The 17,500-nt window shown below is 38.1% G+C and overlaps 1 long non-coding RNA gene across 16 annotated transcripts in view; it reads right to left on the bottom strand.

Annotated features, from left to right (window-relative positions):
• The window catches only part of LOC140637834 (uncharacterized), a 325,342-nt gene that overhangs the window by 118,235 nt on the left and 189,607 nt on the right, over positions 1-17,500 (bottom strand). For 3 of the 16 annotated variants that reach the window (XR_012034903.1, XR_012034899.1, XR_012034895.1), the window contains one exon: positions 10,631-10,691. The exons of the other annotated variants lie outside the window; for them this stretch is intronic. This is a non-coding gene — a long non-coding RNA (uncharacterized lncRNA). The remainder of the gene's footprint in view (positions 1-10,630; positions 10,692-17,500) is intronic. 16 annotated transcript variants of the gene reach the window in all.

Raw genomic sequence — 17,500 nt, 5'->3', positions numbered from 1 at the left:
GAGTACAAAATTAAAAATGCGTTATTTAATATTAGACTGTTTCACCCAGTATCAGCGATGTTTACATCACACTCTCTGGAGCCCAGACTTCTCCAGAGCTGCCTCAGCAGAACTTGAGGTGGGCTAGGTACAGGAAGGAAGGCTGGGAGGAGGGTCACAGGCCAACAGCATCACATCGCTCCTCCCATGAACCACCCTGTCACTGGGCCCGGGCAGGCACACTCTTAGTTTATATAGGCTTCTACAGAACAATCATTGTAAAAAGGACTCTAAAGTCAAGAAAGGCAGGAAGACAAGGGGAGAGAAAGAGAAAGAGTTACCATCTTCTATGGGCAATAAGGTTATTTATATATGGCCTCCATCTACATTTTTTTTCTTCGCCCCCTCCTCCACCGAGGAGCTTGTGTTTTGTTTTCTGAGAGTTTATCACTATTTTCTCTGCTGACTTCTCGTACACGGATCATCATAGTAAATCGTATCATTTGTCTTCAAATGGGGCCTCTCTAGTCCACAAGGCTTTGGGAAATCTGTGATGCTTAAGGAGGCAGGCTTGTGAGTACCCTCTTTATGGAAGCGACAGCCTTCTTTTTCCACTGTGTGACACTAATTTGCCTTTCCTGTGGTGATACTTCCTCAGGCTCTCCTTTCTGAGGTTTTAAAACCTTTTTATTGCAGCTTCCAGGGCTTTGTTCAGGATGGTTGATGGTGTTCTGAGAGCTGAGGAGTGAGGAATAGCAACCGTAGTACACACTGTACACTAGAGAAATCTGGACGCAAAGCTCTGTCTCCAGGCAAGAAACTGTGAGTGCCTGCCCACTAACTCACAGGAAGTAGGAAGGACACAGCCTTGCCCTCCCCCACCGACTTCATATTCTGTCCCTCAGGTTAGCTGAAAGAAGCCTGATACAAAATGGATGTGGGCTCTGCAAACCTTACAAGGTAATAAAAGAAGGTAAACTAAGGCTTTCAATTCCAGAATCTCCAGAGGGAGGCAGTGTTGCTGATCCATTTGTTATTTTCTATTTACCTTTCTCCTTCCCAGTAGTAAAATGCAACCTTTTGACCTCTCCCTATCCAGTCCAGCAAGCTGGCAATTCTATGCTGAATCATGTGTCTGCGAAGCTGCTAAATGTTACCATGTATTTTGTGGATAAAAGCTTTCAGAATCACTGTTCCTAGTTTTAACTTGTTAAAGGAGGAAAGCATAGACAGAAAGTCATGTGGATGCCTGACTTGGAGAAACTTCCGCATGGAACTTGGAAGCCATTCCAGGATCACCTGGTTCTGACTAAAACAGCCCAAGACAGCTGTAAAGTCCAACCTGCATGCTGTTGTTTTAATACCTCAATAGGCAACAAGGCCTCCTTCACTTAAGTAGAGAGAAGAGTGCTCACCAAATATAGCACATGCTCCCTGACACTTTCCAGCCTCCCTTGAAGGTGTATTAGGGCCACTGACTCCACAGAGCATCAGGCTGAGAGATGAAGAGAATGCACTGAGGACTAGTTGTGAGTTCCCCACAACCTCTCTTCTGCTTCCTGAGCAACCAGGAAGCTGGTTGGCACATTGAGAGGCTGCACAGATGAGGCTGCCCTGGTGTTACCACCTGAAGTGGCTTCTTTCCTGTGGTACCCAGGAGGGCTTCACCAAGGCTACTTTACTGTACCAACTAATACAACCCACAAAACTAACTTAAGGCAAATCTTCACTTAAACATCCTGACCCTTCAAGTTATCCATCCACTCACTGACATATTTCTCCAACTTGCCATCCTTGTGTCATGTGATTGACTTCAGTCCTCATTCTTCTGAGACTGCTTGCTCAAGATGACCAGTGAGTGGTCTGAGAATATCAAACCAACAATTTCTTCTTAGTCATCAACCTCTTAACTTCCTGGAACATTTGGCATTCAGCATTAAAAACCACCTTGTTTTTCTTTAAATTCTCAAGTCCCTGGGTTTTGTTTTGTGATTCTATCAATTAACCAACAAGTGTCTGCTCAGAAACTATGTACCCTAAAACCGTCTGTGTCACTTAGTCTCTGTTCCCTCCATACTTTCATGCTGAGTTATCTTAGCTCTATCCAAAGATTCCCTAAGCTTTGGTTTCCTAATCTATAAAACAGGAATGACAATATTCTCCCTTTTAGCTTCTATGAAGATCAATGAGATAGTGTTTATGAAGGAATCTGTGACAAAACATGAACCATGAGAGTTGTGGAGTCAATCTCCTTCACTGGTATTGTTGTGAAGTGACAACTATTCAAATTACTGTCTGCAGTGCCCATCTTTACAGCAATTTCCAGTCTTACTTCTTAATTTCTAAAAGAAATTTCAAATAGAACATTCACACTCACCTCAAATTCTAATAACTGAGTTGACAATTCTCCACTCCACTCCATCACAACCATTCGCACCCCAAAAAGTTTCTATTTTTACCAATGGTACTAACCCACTCATTAAGGCTTGAAACTTGTGATTAAGCTTGATTCATCGAAGTCTCTTGCTGCTTTCTTCATTCCAGTTCTGCTTAGTAAAACAGTAACTGAGCCAGAACACTACAATAGGCAACGTAGCTGTCAAACAGATACAACCCCGGCCTTCAAGTTGGAGAAGTACAGAATGCACTGAATGCACTTGTCAAAAGAAAAAGATGAGCAAAATTTGAAGGTTTAGCAAAGGAGGCTTGTATTTTATTGCAGCACAAGGCTGCAGCCAGAGAGATAATGATAAACTCTCGAAAAAGTGGTGAAATTAATGATATGGAGGAGAAATTTTAGTGGGATTAAGGATAAAGGAACTGGAGGGACTAATAGGTTGTTTTGTTGTTACCAATGAGGGAGTTCATGGAGTAGACAAGTCATGGGTACTGACAAAGGCCAGCAGTGGCCATGGGAGAGGACTGTAAAAACGCAAAAGGGTTTTGTTTGGTTTTGTTTTTTAAACAATGAAATTAGCTGTCAGATGTATTATCCACATGGAAGTTGAAGCTGTCCATGGTGGGGTAGAGAGGAGAACTGAGACATGATGCCAACTTCCCCACTAAGAAGAGGCAAACCTCTTCTTGCTGCCAAGAAGCAAACCATGAGAAACTTTGAACAGTAGGAACAAACTGAGGGTTGCTGGAGGGGAGATGGGTGAGGGGATGGGGCAACTGGGTGATGGGTATTAAGGAGGGCATGTGACATGATGAGCATTGGGTGTTATATGCATCTGATGATTCACTGAATTCTACCTCTGAAACTAATAATACAGTGTATGATACCTAAACTGAATTTAAAGAATTAAAAAAATAAAAAAAGAATAAGATGTGGTGACCAGAACACAGCAGAGGATACTCAAGAGACTCATCCAGACCATGAGCCTCAGGGTATTTTGTGTAAATGTGGCTTAACGGGAAAGAGGCAAGGGGAGAGCTAGGAGAATGCCCTCTATAGAAGAGTTCCATATCTTCACTTTTTTGTAATGGAATTTCGCCATCCACATAAATACTATGGGGTAGAATTAAAAATTGGTTGGGTTTCTAAAGTAACTGAGATACCTCACTCTAAGAGTTTGTCATATTGAAGGAGATTTCAACATAGATTTCAAAGTCACATTAGAGAAACTTCTAGTAAATTTGTGAGCTGTTAAAATTATTTACCTTAAATAAATCTCAAGAGTCTTCTTCATTGCTTCTAACTTACACAGGTCACTAACCAAGACTAACAAAGACCACCTACAAAGAAAGCTAAAAATTTTATTGGCTGCATCTTAGTCGTGTGGATAGCATCCAAAGATTTCTAGTCCCCCAGATTTCATAGGACTGTGAATTTATATAAACCACTAACATTCTGAGGTTAGTGGTGCAAAGAATAAACAGAGAAAGCTGAACGGATAATTCAAGCTGTGTAGCAATTTGGAAAAAGTAGTTCTATCTCAGATTAATAAAATGGAAATTTGCTTCTAGAACTATGTTGCTTCCTGCTACTGCCAAATCTCTTTTGCATTTGTATGATCAAAAACTCATAATCCTATTGAATGCACACAAAATTGGATAATAAAGTTCTCCAAGTGTTATTGTTAGTATCTGCTCACCAATATCAACACAGAGGGAAAGCTGCATGCACAGAGGATGTTATAATACTATAAACTTCTGAATATTTTTAATATTTTATTTTCACTGTTCAAAAGATATGTCCAAATTAAGAATTGAAAAGTCATTTGATCACAGAGAATAGGCATATCTATCACATAAAATAGTAATGTGATTAGCTATTGACTGTATGGGAAAAATAGAATTGTTAAAATTTGTATTTTTTGCATCAAGAACTGAAGAAAAGTTTGGCTCCAAAACCAATAGTTGTTCTGAAATGGCTTATTTTTTTTCTTTTTTTTCCACAATATTATGTTTAGGCTGTGAAGTGAGGTTTTATCATATACTAATACCATAAAAGGAGAATATCGTGCAGGTGGAAGGGAATGTGTTAGAGGGAGGGAAAGAAGGCTGATGGTGATTAAAAGAAATTGATAATACAATATCGATTCTCATTTCCTTTTTCATCCCCAAATTGCCATCAGACAGACCACACAAAAACCCCTAAGACAGCAAAAGTTATGCACATAAACTCTTTCATTGAATCCAAATGCAGCATATTAGAAGAATCTCAAGGGCAAATGTTTCCTTTGGAACATTAAATTGGTACAATACCAAGAGCATTCTTCTATGAACCCTTAAAACAATATGACTCATAGAAATCCTATGAAGTAGGATGTAAGTAGGGAGAGAGAAATCCTCTCTACTTTCAGTTTTATCTGAATTTCAAAATCATTTGACTAGGAGAGTGGGTAAACTTCTCTCTTACAAAGGGAATACAGTACTTTAAAAATGAAATAGCAAGTTTTGTTTCATTCTGTTTTGTTGTGTTTCTGGAGGTATAACAGAAATGGAGAAGTTCCTAGATTTAATTGAATATACCTACTGAACGGAGGCCATGCTGGTATTGAACAGTGCAGGAAGGGGGGAGGGGGAGGTGAGATGTGAGGTGTGGAATGGCATTCTGTAATGCATCCCCTGTTCAACGTTACTGAATAATTTATGTGCCAGTTGCTTGCCACATGTTTATCATATAGATTATGCATATACCTTTTAGACAATGAAGAGAAACAGATATAATTTCTTTTTCATCTCACTCTGGAGATGAAAGAAGATTTGTAATCATTAAAGATATGTAGCTGTGTTCTAAAATAGCTTAGGTGATGCTATGCAGCTTAGAAGCCTGCATGCATGATGCTGGCATCGACGCTATTCTGTGCCACTCTTAATTTAGTGCCTCTAACTATTCATTTTATTCCATCCAAAAATCACTGCCATTTTGCTTTACTGAAGACACAGTATTCAGCATCCACATCACTTCTTTTCTCTAATTCCAGCAGAGAAAAAGGAAAGTTTCGTGTTTAAGAAAATGTAGCCCACAGAATTAAAGTTTACAAGGAAAAAAAGGTGAAAGATTCCCTTAAAAAAATTTTTTTTAAGCATGGAAGTATTCACCATAGATAGAGCAGAAAGGAGAAAACAACTAGACAGTTGGAGAGAGAAAGTAGAAAGGAATAGAGAAAAGCCTAGATTGATATAATATCCTACAGTATTAAATTTTTAATCTCTTACCGGAGCAAGCAATTCCTCTCTGTCGGACAGTGTCATCCTAATGCCACCTTCCAATATCCTGATGACTTAGCGTGACCCACAGAGCTTCTCTTGGTTATGTATAGTTTTCTAGAAATCTGGGTCCATGGTAAGAAATCACTACACTAAGTTTTTCTTGTTGTCAAGCAAAGGCTAAGTCATTAATTTCTTGGTATTTTTTTCCTTGCTCACAAATTTATAATCTGTCCTTTTTTCTCTTTTTTTTTTTTTTAAATATGGCTTCTAACACATGGGCTGGAGAGAATCATCAATAAAATGTGTTCTTTGAAGAGAGACAATAGTATCTATCAGTTTTATATTAGTTAAGGTGAAAGGAAAGCTCAAATATGAAATAATCTCGACACATTCGAATTCCAAAATTTTCCATGTTTCTCACATAAGAAATTTAGGGGGTCGGGGAAGCGAATATTAAAGATTAACAAGAGATAACTTCAAATAATATTTGAAGGACGATAGTTCTGAAAACTCTTCACCGATATTGAAAAACCTCACTGGTTTAAGAGGGGTTCATTATACAACGGGGGCCGGGGAGCTAATACACAAGGGCCTGGGAGACAGTGATGAAATAATACTGTATATGCTCTAATGCACATGCAAACATTTGGCTGAAGATATGTATGCTTTTCTGACATCAGAGTGTGATATTCCATAGACCTACCATACGGCCCCATTATGCAGAAGGATCCACTAGAGAACTCCTGTTATGAAGCAAAGCTGAGATATCTGCCTCTTTTATGCAGGCAATATTCCATTTTAAAATGTTTTCCAATCTGGCTCAGAATAACCCCCTCTGTGAACCAAATGTGTTCGTTACCAAATATTCTCCATGGTTTTCCTCCAAGGACCGAGACAGCCTCCAGGTGTTAGTAATGACCTAATCATACAAAAGCCAGCATATTTATCTCCTCTTACCCCCAAGAAAATGTGGATATGCTTCCTTCTTAGTCTACTTTGCTTCGACAGCCTTCATACATCTGCTGATTATATATTTGTAAATCTCTCCTTTTATCTCCCCAACAGATGCATGCTGTGATGAGAAATGCCGAAGCACACATTAGAAGCAATGATGGTTATCAGCCTAGCAGAGGCTGATGGGCTTCCTCGGATCTCGCCATGGAACCAACGGAATGCCAGAAAATGATTGGCTGGGGAGCTCTTCCACATTGTCAGGAGCATTGGAAAAAAGGCTGCAAGAGAATGATGAGGAAAAACCGGGAGAATGGCAAATGCTTCACTGAAGCAATCTGTTACGTGCTTCCTTGCAGAGTGGGACGCCTGGCCTGAGATCAGAGGAGAGGCAAGGGGGCTGGGAGGAAGCAAGCTAAGGAAATAGAAGCCGAGGAGAGCAGGACAGAGAGCAAAGATTTACAGCATGTTCTGTAACCGCACTAATATTTTGGGCTTCTCCTGAATTTAATCCAACTTCCATGTTACCGAAAATTTATTATTTCCCTTATGTATTTGTAGAAAACAGACAGAAAATGAGTAAGAAAAATGGAAAGAGACTGGGGGGGGGGGGGCGCAGAACAAAGGGAACCGCAAGTTCAATTCCTATTCCTCCTTCTTTTGTCAGACTAAGTAAAACATTTAACATCATCAGCCGATATTGACTGATTCTCATCATTTTGAAAGCGGCTATTCCAACCTTTTAGAAAGGGGCCCGGTCCTTGTGCCAGTTATTGGCCAACGTATGACACGTACTAATAGCACTTCAGGGACAATGGCCTTTCGATGACCATCAGGTACCAATGCTTCTAAATTGGCCAATTTCGTGTGTCAGGGGGCCAGAAGACATACAATCACATAAGAAAAACACTTTAATCCAGTCATTATAAGGTAGGAGCCAAACAGAGTGGCTGAGGTGTTTATGGGTATAGCTGTAATTTCAGCCTAGGTTCATTCAGTCAAGAAGATTGTTTCCAGTCTACTAGAAAACACTTCCAATAAGCTTGAATTACAACCTCAATATCTTTCTCTTTTTTTTTTCCAGGTTAACATGTGAAATAAAGAGCTTTCCTCTGTGTCATAGTTACTTTTACTGCCTCCAAACCAATGAATATCTTCCCCTCTAGAACAAAATACCATTGTTTCATTTTAATCTCCAATCAGACTGGTAGTAACCAAATTGGTTTTGAATTTTCCCTTTTCATTTACTTTTCTGCAATTGATTACTGGCCTCAAAAAGATGAGAAGATAAATTTCCGCTGCCATCTTCTATGGTAGTTCTCATTCATTAGTTTTTTTCTCTTCTTCGCTCCCTCACCCTCCAATCTCCTCCTTGCCTATTCCATCAGCCACAGCTCTTAGTGCAAGCTCACATAATTCCTGTTGTGTGTCTTTGCGACATCTAATTTGTTATGATGTATTATGCATGCAAATGTAATTGCAGAGGAGGAGTTAAGCAGAATGACAGTTTAAAGAGGCATATTTTTTTGACTCTGTCACTCCCAGAAAACAGCATAAAGAGATCTGGGACAACTAAATGTCGTGATGCAACCATTAGAATGTCAGGATATCAAATTAAACAATAGAACTGTCCTACTGAACCTGCTTCATCTGTCATAGGCAATGAGAGCCCCAAACAGAGAAGAAAGCTATATGAAGTCAAGGCAGTTATTTGTCCTCAAATCTGCCTTTAATTTTTACATGTGAAGAACAAAATGGAACTTGTGCCTTCAGCGCAATACTTTTAGTGAGAAATACACAAACCTACTTTGTCACACTATATAATTACTTGTTTTCAGACCACTTAGTTTGTAAAAATTCATATTAGCAAAAAATAACCTGAAGGTTAACTGAACAAATCTTAATGGCACCAACCACAATTTTAAAAATTGAAAGATCTTATGTTGATCCTCTGTCTGAATAAGAAGACTATACTGATACGGGAAATAACTTACTTCTTATAAACCAAGTACCATAGAACACGACATACCCATTCAAAGCTAAGAGGATGTGCTTCTTAAACTACAGCACTAAAAAACGATCTCAAAATTATTAGTTTATTAATATGAACTCTAAAATTTGATCTCAAATAGAAAGATCTTGTATAGAATAGATTTCAGACAATAAATTTTAATTTCAAAAAAAAATTCATTGACCTGACATTTACACGGTAAAAAGTGAAAAGGAGCATTCTTGTACTGGCTCTTAATCTGGAGCACCTTCCCATGCAAACCAGACCTTTCCCTTTTTCAGATCCATCATTGCATAGGCTCATTATTTCTAAAGACCTAGACATGTTTGGAAGATATTCACAGAAAGGGTTTTATATATAGGGAGGAAGAATCTATAGTTGTATATTAGCCTCTACACTTGAGTAAGAATAAAGCTAGGAAATGAGCCAGTTGGCAACAAATATATCGCTACACCAGCTAATTCCATGGTCTTAGAAATTAATTCCTATCCAGTCACGATTTAGACATTTATGGGCAGTACGGGATGAAGAAGTTGTGCTCCTTTAACATGGAGCAGAACATGACACTGAGAACAGAAACCTAAGATGAGTAGCAAAGCAGAAACTCAGGCCTAAACTGGGCTTGGCAAAATTCTGAGAGGCTGGGATCCAGCCTGGAGACTGGTTCCTTCCTTTCTTTCTTTCTGTCTTCTTAAAATGTATGTATGTATATGTATATTTTAGGACAAGGCATCAGTCTTATTTTCATTATTAGGCTTGAAACCAGATTGACCCAACATAACAACTTAATATTTGAGAAAATGCAAATCTTGGGGGAAGATCCAGACAAGCCTTGACATTGCACTGCTCTTTATATTCAGTTCCCTGCTTAAACCTAAGACAGCCTCCCCTTATACCATCCTGAACTACAAGATGAATGAATGAATACAAGATGGAAACCAACTCACATAGTAACCTGTACTTTCAACATATTTGCTGCTGTAATAACAATGAAGAGTTCCATTTGTGCTTCTACTTCTTAGAAACTCATTTCAACTCTTTTTTGTTCTTATTTATGGAATAAATGCTATCCAAATACACTGTAATTAAAGGGAGATTGACTTTGCAACTTGAGACAAGTTTCAATAATGTTGGAACGTACTGTGCAGCTCAGATCAGCTTTAAAAAAAGGGCAGTTCAGACAATACATCAGTGCTATGTGACCCTTGTCAGCATATTAAGGGAGTGGTTCAATACCAAACTGCACTGGATTGGAAGGGAGTAGAAGGAGAACAGAGTCTCTTGAATGGCTGGGGTTCTAAAGCAGTGGACATTTCCTTGCATGACGAGAGAGCTGTGCCAGCTAGTCTTCTGGTTATCTAACAATCTGGTTTCTTTCCCTTAAATCCAGGTCAATCTTTGCCCTGAATTAAAGTGGGTCTTACCACCAAAATCTAAATTACAAACACAGCTGCTTAAGCCTTACAGAAAATGGTGGTTCTGGGCAGCAGGATGATTCATCAGAATGCATCCCTGCAAGAAGAGAGCAGCAGGGCAGGGTTATAAAAGTATCTTTATTTCTGAGGTTGCTTTCTCAGTAGCCCTACCAGTCTGGTTCCAGCTATGTCCATAGCAGCCCCTCTTAGCCTCTGTGGGCTCCTGCTAGTGAATTACTGCATTACCCTGATGGAAAAAAAGATTACGATCTAATAACATGTCAATGATAGTATCCAAAAATTTCTCCATAATGATGTAAGTCCTGGCCTGTGCCTATCTTCTGGTTTTCCATGCTATCCACTCTAAACTTCAGTAATGGCTGGTTACTACACACTGAATGGACTATGCTATTTAACAGCTTCACAACTTTGTGTATACTGTTTCCTCTATGGAATACCACCAGCCCTTCACTCATTCTTCCTCTTGGCCAAATTGCTTCCTGGATACTTTCTCTGACTCTCCAGTATGACTTAACGAGCCCATTGGTGATTTGCTTGCGGCACATGACTCCATCAAAGCCTCTACCACACTACTCTAAGACTGTTTACTCACCCCTTCTGCACCCAGACAGCTCCCAGGAGTCCCGAGTTCTCTCCATTATATCCAGATTTTCCTAAATTCAAATCATGAGTCTCAGGATTAAGATAGAAGAAAAGTAAGAAAAGTAGGAACATTTAGAAAGAATCCAGCTACAACTACTTGTGGCCAAGGGGAAAAATAAAGGCAAAAGCAGTTTTTAAAAAATCTGTCCTGTAAGCGCACAAAGTGATATTTAAAAGTCAAAATTTTAGGCTACTGCTGGTACTACAGTCTGAGGAGGGACGCAGCAGAGGAAGGAGGCAGGGCTGAGGGAGCAGCAGGCCCACCACTTGCCCACTGCCTGAGTATAGATGAGCCAACAAGACTCACACTGAGCACTTAAAATATAAAATTAAATTAAATTTAAAATTAAAATCACAATTTTATCAGTGGTGAAGAAACTTGTACTTTTTTTTAATTTCAAAGTTACAATTTTAAATCACACTGCCTAATGTTACTGTGAAGTCCAAGATATATAATCCTCTATAAATGCATTGATGGCTTCTGATATTTAACACATATTTTAGTTAGAACACTTCTGCCACTGATATCAGCAGGGGAACAAAAGCTCTTTCCTTTAATAAATGGTAGTTGGACATCCATTTGAACAGTGTGAACCACCAGCCACCTTTAAGAATATTCATCACCTGCCTTGTTAGACTTAGATGCCATCCTATGCTGGGAGGCAAACTGGTGAACTCTGTGACTCCTCTAAGTCCTTCTTAGCCCTCTGATTTTAGTTCTTTGATTTTCTATTTATGATCTTCTAGGGCAGAGGAATGGAGTTGATTTATTCACATTAAGTCCATTGATATATTTTGAATAAGGTATAGAGGAGGGTTCTGAGTGACTCCTCACTCATCTGAAGGTCTGTGACCTGTGAACTGCCTCAAGGCTCTCTCTTCAACCTCTCTTTGGGGTATTCTCAACCTTTTTAAGCTCTTTCTTAAGCTCTCCACTCTCTGGATGAAGATTTCATTTTCGGCATTTGTGGAATAAGTCCATCCATTACCAAACATGTGCCTACTTCACTAATTAATAGGTACCTCTGGTAAATAAGCAAATAAAGCAGTAAGGACAGAACTTCATCAAGAATATCTCAATGCTCGTTGAACATCTGTGATCTCAGTGTGTAAAGTACATAGCCCCCAGGTAACACTACCCTCTGAACTGAGTTAGCTCACATTTTTTTCCTAGCCCATCTGTACTTGTCAAGTAAGAGCTTGATTCAAAAACGTGCTGCAAGGAAGGACTTCTCTACATGTTCGAGTAGTCATTTCACATCTCCCACTCTAAACTCCTTAGACTCCCAGCTACCCACACACATTCCTTTCTTATTCCTCAAGGAAACAGCAATTCTTCTATGATTGTAGTAATTTCTCTAGAAAGGCTATTTCTTGCAATTTGAGAAGAGAGCCCTTTTTTCCATCTTCTGGGGTGTGTGCACTTCAGAGCCGGCGGTTACGCCACATGCAAGGTGGAGTGAGTGCCTTGTGGAGGTGGTATCACATCTTCTGAAGCTACCCAGAAAGGGAATATCATGGGTAGCATTTTTAACAATCATCAGTTAGTTGAACAGCAGAACCAAATGGCTATATTCCTTCTGTACTCATGGAGTCAAGTTTGTTTTAGTAAATCCTGTGGAGAAGTAGAGCCACCGAGTTTCTCTAGAAATAACACTCACAAATTGAAATATCACTATTCATGAAAATAATCCTCTTACAAGATGATTTTGTACTCAAGAAAAGTATTTTGTTTTTTTAACTTGTTCCTGAAAACATAATTTGGAATTGTGTAATGGAATTTTGATCAAAAGTGTGAATAAGTTTCCCGCAAGTAACTATGAAGCCTTATATCCACTCTATTTCAATAGTAATTATTTCTCTCAATCACAGTGCTTTAGGATTCTTATTCTTACAGATAATAGAGAAAGCTACTATATGAATATAGTTGTGAGACATCCGTATTGATGAAACTTCTAAAACTTACTTTTTAACTTTTCATAAATACTAATTGAAACCAAAAAAAATACATATTCTTATTCTGTTTTTCTTGTATTCCAAAAAGACAATGGAAAAAAAATAAGTCCAAGAAAGTTAGCATTTATTAAGTATATATTGTGAATCTGGCCCCAGGGTAAATGTACAAAAACAGCTTAAAAAAAAAAAAGAGGGGGATCCCCGGGTGGCTCAGCAGTTTAGCGCTTGCCTTTGGCCCAGGGCGCAGTCCTGGAGACCCGGGATCGAGTCCCATGTTGGGCTCCCAGCATGGAGCCTGCTTCTCCCTCTGCCTGTGTCTCTGCCTCCCTCTCTCTCTCTCTCTCTCTCTCTCTCTGTCTATCATGAATAAATAAATAAAAATATTTTTTAAAAAAAGAACTGCAGGGAAAGATACTGCTATGTTAGGGTCACCTTTATTCCTTCCAGTATGCTGGTAATGCTGGTAAAAATTAGCAACGTCTATTAGTTAATATGGATGTTATATAGCAAACAAACTGCCAAATTTCATGGCTTAACCGAATGAAATTTAATTCATGACTCACATAACAGTCTAATTCCACCATCCCTGGTGAGCACACAGCTTTCTAAATTTTAATTTACAGACAAAGGTATTTTTATACTACAGCTCTGCCTTCTTCTAGGGTCTTGGAAGGGTCCTCATTCAGCTAGAGGATGGGGAAAGGCAAGAGAAATGACACACAAGAGATGTTTAAGATCAGGTCTGAAAGTTATGCCTATCACCTCTGCTTAGGATTGGGTTCCGTGGCCATATCTAACTGCAAAAGGAGGATAGGCAATGTGCTGTAGCTGTATGCCCAGGAAGACGAGGGAAAGAATTTGGTGAGCATGTAGCCATAAAATGACTTCATGGGAAGAAGAGTAAATCAAAAGGCAGAGCTTTAGACTTTGTGGTACTCGGCAGTGGTGTATGATGTAGGGTAAATTTTTGATAGTTTTGGGCCATAATTTTTGCATAAGTCAAGTTAGGTGTGATATTCTGATCCTGCATCAGGAAAGTATAAGAGCTTATTTATGGAAGCCTAGTGAAGTTGGAAGGAAATTAAAACATAATTGTTGCACACTGGAAAGTGCTACAATAAATCTGTATCAAACATACTTTCTCAACAGCTTTACTGAGATATAATTGACATACAACACACTGCACATATTTAATGGACAAGATTTTCCCACACACACAAAACCACTACAGAAAGATAAAGATATCCTACATCCCTAAAAGTTTTCTCTTGCTACATCCATGCCACATTTCTAGGCAACCACCAATCTATTTTCTGTCAATTTAGTTTGCCTTTTCCAGAATTTTACACAAATAAAAACAAACTTGCTTTTTGACTGACTTTTCATTTATCATAATTGTTTTGGGATTTATCTATATTGTATATATCAATGGTTCATTCCTTTTGATTGTTGAGTATTCCACTGTATGGATATAACACAACTTGCTTAGCCCTTTATCTGTTGGTAGATATTTGGATTATTTCCAGGTTTTTGCTATTCCAAATAAAGTAGCTATGAACATTTGTATACAAATATTTATGGGTATAGGTTTTCATTTTGCTTGAATAAATACCTAGAGGTGGGATGGCTGGATCATATGTTCCTCAGGTTCTTTTTTCTATTTTTTTCTGACTTCTCTGGGTTAACTGATCAACTTTTATGATTCTGTTATATCTCTTCTATTGAATTATGATTTATATGTTTTTAAACCACTTTGGTCATTGCCACATGGTTTTTCAATGTACATTTTCAAACCATCTGAATCGAATGTATCTTCAAAAAATATACCACTTAAGTTGTAATGTTAGGATTTATAAAAATACATCTCCAATCTCTCCCTCATATTCTTTGCAGGATTGTAATATTTTAAAAACATATACACTACAATCAGTATCTTTTGGGATATTAAGCTATAAGAAAAATACAAATTTTAATTTATTCATTTTTCAATATGCCTCATTTCTTCTGATTGATATCATAATACTTCTCCCTGAAAAACCTCCTTAAAAACAAGTAACAAAAAAATTCTATCTCCTTTAAAACGCTATGCAGAGTAGGTCTACTAGAAATGAATTCCTTTCATTTTTGTGTATATGAGAAAGTATTTCTCTACTTGTAGAGGATATCTTTGCTGGGCATAGAAGTCTGGGTTAACAGGCTTTTGTTTTTCTTCTATCCGCATGCTAAAGATGTTATGCATTTGTCTTCTTGCTTCCATGGTTTCTGATGAGAAGTCTGCTGTAATTATTATCTCATTCCACCATATATAATGCATCTTTTTCCCTCTGGCTCCCTCCAAGATTAGCTTTTGTATTTCATTTACAGTGGCTTAAATAGAAAATTTCTGGGTGTGGTCTTATGATATTTATCCTACTTCATGTTGTCTCATTTTCTTGGACTACTTTGCATGTCTGTCACTAATTTTGGAAAACTTCCAGCATTTACTTCTTCAAATATTTCTAACACCTCACTCTCTCTTCTTCTGGAATTCCAATGATGGCTGTATTAGACCATTTCGTATTGTCCCACAGCTTTTGGATGCTCTATTCTGTTTTACTTTTTATCCCCCTACTCTTCATACTTAGTGTTTCAGTTTGTGTGATCTGCTGCCTTCTCTTCAAGTTCACAGATTCTTTTCTTGGATATGTCAAGTCTACTGATGAACCAATGAAAAATATTCTTCATCTCTATTAGCAAGTTTTCCACTTCTTAGACTTCCATTTGATTTTTCCTACTTTCTATTTATTAATTACCCATCTGATCCTGCTTTGCAATCTAAGTTTTTCATTAGTGCTTTTAACATATTAATATTTATTTTAAGATTTCAAAGAGTTTCAACACCTGTGTAATATTGAGTCTAGTTCTAGTAATTGATTGGTCTCTTCTTTTTGGATGCCTCAGAACTTTTTGTTGAAAGCCAGACATCTTGTGTAGTATACTAGATATTGAGATAAATATTTCTATGCTTGGAAATAACCACTTAAAATTATTATTATTATTATTATTATTATTATTATTATTATCATTGCCAATTTGTGAAGGCTTTACGTTAGTCAGTTGGGCTGTGTTTGAGATCTAGTGTTGCTATGACTGATCTCAGTTCACCACAGGCTTCAAATTCCCTGAGTGATATCTGGGGTTTAGGTGGTGGGATGGTTCCCAAGGTAGGTTTTAAAGTGTTTGCTGCCCTCCTTGGTGTTGTGTTTCCCAGTACACCTCTCCCCAGAGAGAATCTGTTCCTTGCAGCTCTCTCAACTATATTCCCGTGTTATTTTTACTCAACACTTAATTTTAGGTGGATACATGGTCTATGAGTCCAGCTGAGATCCTTCATAAACACTCTTGACTCTCTTTCTGCTGTAATGTTGAATCTGGAACTTACTCTGTTCCTCCCCAAAGGTGGTGCTTTATAAGAAATTTCCTTTCCCAAATTGCAGTGGGTTTCCACCAGTGCCCTAAGGCAACACATTTTTGTTGTTCTCCACCACCACTACCCATCCTAAAGGTTAAGGCTTTTGATCAGGGAGAGAAATAGGAAAAGCAGTTCTGGGTAGAGTTTTGGCAGTGGCCGTCCTTCACATTTCTCCAAAGAGAACCATGAGAAAACCTATCTCAGGACTCTATCATCCCTGATAGTGCCTTATGGGGTTAAGGCTTTGCTTGTAAGAGTTAGAATGTTATTAATATCTGAAGCCCCCGGGAGCTTTCCACTCTGATGCCAACCCTCATTCCATCTTTAGCAGTTTGTTAACAATTTTTAGCTATATTCTCTTACCATCTTTTAAGCAGCCAGTGGTGCCTGCCACTGGTAAGCAAAAGCGTGGATCCTATTTCTCTCTGTATTTGTCTCACTACCTCAATAATTACCATTGCAATTCTCTTAAATCCAAGAATCACATTCATTTGCAATCTGCATTTTCCTGTTGCATTTTACATATTCCTATTATTTCCAGGTCTCTCCATCTCCAAGTTGAAATAGAAGCTGACCTGGTTACAAAATTCTTCCTTGGCAGTTATTTTTCTTTCAAAATGATGCTCCACTATCTTCTCACTTGAATTGTTTCCAAAGAAAAGCCTGCTGTCATCCTTATGTTTTTGTTCCTCTGTATATCACATGTTTTTTTCTCTGTTTTTAAGATTTTTGTTTCATCACTCATTTTGAATAAGTAGATTATTTTGTGCCTTAGTATAATTTTCTACTTGGGGTTCACTGAGCATCTTGCATCTGTGGTTTTATAGTTTTCTTCAAATGTGCAAATGTTTGCCATTATTTCTTCAAATATTTTCTGTCCTCCTCTCTTTCAGGACTCTAATTACACATTAGGCTGCCTGAAGTTGTCCCTCAGCTTCCCAATGATCTGGTTTTATTGTTGTTGTTCTGAGTCTTTTTAATTTCTGTTTCCATTTTTGATAGCTTCTACTGATAGAGCTTAAAGTTCACCAATCATTTATTCTGTAATGTCTAGTCTACCATTAATCCTATCCAGTGTAGTTTTAATTTCAGACATTATAGTTTTCATCTCCAGAAGTTTGATTTTGGTCTTTCTCATAACTTCCATATCTCCAAATAACATTTTCTGTTTTCCTTTGGCTTTCTGAATGCATGGAGTACAGTTATAACAATCATTTTAATGTCCTTGTCTGCTCATTCTAACCTCTGCTTCAGAGCTGGGTTGTTTCTCATTGATTATTTTTTCTCCTCATTATGTATTTCATTTTCCTGATTCCTTTCATGACTGGTAATTTGTTGATTATATGCCAGAAATTATAAATCATACCTTGTTAGGAGCTGGATATTTTTATGTTCTTCTAAAATTCTTGAGCT

Source organism: Canis lupus, chromosome 8 (genome assembly GCF_048164855.1).
Source record: "Canis lupus baileyi chromosome 8, mCanLup2.hap1, whole genome shotgun sequence".
Classification (NCBI taxonomy): Eukaryota; Metazoa; Chordata; class Mammalia; order Carnivora; family Canidae; genus Canis; species Canis lupus.
The sequence above is the reverse complement of the archived record's forward strand: the minus strand, read 5'-3'. Positions and strand labels throughout refer to the sequence as shown.